Below are 2,090 nucleotides of genomic sequence, written 5' to 3'. Positions count from 1 at the left end.
AGTTAACAGGGCCTGAGCGTGTGTGCTGGATTCTGCACTCCCTCTCTCTCTCTGTGGGAGCTGTGGAATTGCTGTATTATATGCTCTCATCTGAACACAGTCACAGTCTGTTAAATATGAACAAGGAGTAGGAGTACGCCATTCAGCCCCTTTAGTCGTTCAGTGAAATCATGACTGATCTGATTCTAAATGCAAAGCCATATTCCCACCTACTCCTCCATTAACCTTTCAGCCCCTCACTTAACCTATCCACCTCTGCCTTAAAAACATACAGGGAAATGGGACTAGTTCAGTTTAGCTAACCTGGTCAGCATGGATGAGTTGGGCTGAATAGGCACTAATGTCTGTTGGTCTGTTTTCACACTGTAAAACTCTATGACTCTTTCAATCTGCTTCCACCAGCTTTTCAGATCGAAAGTCACACAGACTCACAATCCTTTAAGTGAAAATGAAAAACGTTGCCTTAACTCTTTTTTTAAATGAATAATGACTTTTTTTAAAACAGTTACCCCAGTTCTAGATTCTCCCACGAGAGAAAACATCCTCTCTACATCTACTTTGTCAAGACACCTCAGGGCCTAATGTGTCTCAGTCAAGTCACCTCTTACTGTTCTAAACTTCAGGGGATACAGACCCAGTCTTTCCAACATTTCCATTTTAGACAACCCACCCATTCCAGGTATTATTCAGTAAACATTAACCGAACTGTCTGTAACACCTTTACATCCTTCCTTTAGTAAGGAGACCAATCGCATACTCAGTGCTGCAGATGTGGTCTCACCAGCACCCTGTGTAACAGAAGCATAACCTGCCTAACATTCAATTCGCTTTGCAAATAGAGGATAACATTCTACTGGTTTGCCTAATTACACACTGTACCTGCATATTAACCTTTCACCATTCATCTACTAGGGTACCCAGATCATGCTGCATCCCAGAGCTCTGCAACCCCTCACCATTTAGATAATAAACTTCTTTTTATACTGTCTGCCAAAAATTGGTAACTTCACATTTCCCACATTGTACTCCATTTGCAACATCTTTGCCTACTCACTCAACCTATCTGTATCACCTTGTAGGCTCCTTATGTCTTCTTTACAGATCACTATCATCCCTATCTCTGTATCATCAGCTAATTTTGCTGCCATGCATTTGAATCCTTCTTTTGGATCATTTATAAAAATTCTCAAAGTTGGGGCCCCAGCACTGACACTGCACCAGCCCCCCATCCCCATGGCATACCACTTGTTTCATCCTATCAACATCCTGCAAGATCCATTTCTGTCTACTCTTCTGCTTCCTGTTTGCCAGCCAATCTTCAGTCCATGCCAATATGCTACCCGAACACCATGAGCTTTTATTTTCCACAATACCCTTTGATGTGGCACCTTATAAAATATCTCAGTACAGTACGTTCACCTGGTGCTCCTTTATCCACAAAGAACTCAAAGAGATGGGTCAAGCATGATTTCTCTTTGACAAAACCATGTGGACTTTGCCTGATTACCTTGAACTTTACCAAGTGCCCTGCTCTAGCCTCTTTAATTATAGTTTCCCCACTCTTAAATTCACTTGTGGGACGTGGGCATTGCTGGCTGGCCATTATTTATTACCCAATCACAGATGTGAAACTAACTGGCCTGTAGTTTCTTGCTTTCTGCCTCCCTGCCTCTTTTTTAAATAAAAGGAGTCACATTTAATTGGACAAGAATAAATGGGACTGTTCCTGAACATCGGAAGCCCTGGTTAGTTAAAACCTTTGCATCAACTCTCTCAGTGGCCCACACCAGGACTATCCCACATAGTCATTCCAGAAATGATCGGAGCGTCCACAGGAGGAAGTAAGTGCCTGGTGCTAGTGGTTCACATTGCCACTGCAGGCCTGGGACACACTCCATGTGGCTGCATTGGCCCTTTCACCCATCATCCGCTGCACAGCTCCCCCTCAGAAGCAGGCATGGTGGGAAAAAAATGTGGTTTCATTCATTGTGCCTGCACGATGGCGAACTGAAAATAAAATCAACCTGCTGGCAGGGAAAGTGTTCATGTTGTGTTACGTTTCCAGCCGTCTAACTTTGGCCAAAGTTTTC

The 2,090-nt window shown here is 43.4% G+C and overlaps 1 protein-coding gene across 1 annotated transcript in view; it reads left to right on the top strand.

The window, feature by feature from the left end:
- LOC109939102 (proteasome subunit beta type-8-like) overlaps positions 1–2,090 on the top strand; it is a 62,413-nt gene that overhangs the window by 48,248 nt on the left and 12,075 nt on the right. The window lies entirely within an intron of this gene.

This window comes from Rhincodon typus, chromosome 35 (genome assembly GCF_021869965.1).
Source record: "Rhincodon typus isolate 14 chromosome 35, sRhiTyp1.1, whole genome shotgun sequence".
NCBI lineage: Eukaryota > Metazoa > Chordata > Chondrichthyes > Orectolobiformes > Rhincodontidae > Rhincodon > Rhincodon typus.
The sequence above is the reverse complement of the archived record's forward strand: the minus strand, read 5'-3'. Positions and strand labels throughout refer to the sequence as shown.